Genomic DNA, 451 nt, shown 5'->3' with positions numbered 1-451 from the left:
TAGGACCTTTTACTATTGTATTTTCACTTTTGATCTTTAGATCTTTTGATCATTGGGAGGCTGGCCATTCGGCCATGCCTAGACCTTGTTCTTATGTATTTTCAACGATGGAGTTTCTACACACCATAGATTAAGGTGTGGAGCTCTGCTGTACCTCGAGTGTTAATGAAATTACTATTTTTCTTCTATTCAATTCCGCTTGTTCTTGTTCTAAGATATCACTTGTTCTTCAACTTGATGAATGTGATGATCCGTGACACTCATCATCATTCTCACCTATGAACGTGTGCCTGACAACCACCTCCGTTCTACCTTAGATTGGATGAATATCTCTTGGATTCCTGATACACGATGCATGGTTGATCGCCTGACAACCGAGCGCTCGCCTGACAACCGAGCCAGCCATTCCGTGAGATCAGAGTCTTCGTGGTATAGGCTAGAATTGATGGCA

Source organism: Arachis duranensis, chromosome 10 (genome assembly GCF_000817695.3).
Source record: "Arachis duranensis cultivar V14167 chromosome 10, aradu.V14167.gnm2.J7QH, whole genome shotgun sequence".
Taxonomy (NCBI): domain Eukaryota; kingdom Viridiplantae; phylum Streptophyta; class Magnoliopsida; order Fabales; family Fabaceae; genus Arachis; species Arachis duranensis.
This window is presented reverse-complemented; position numbering follows the sequence as displayed.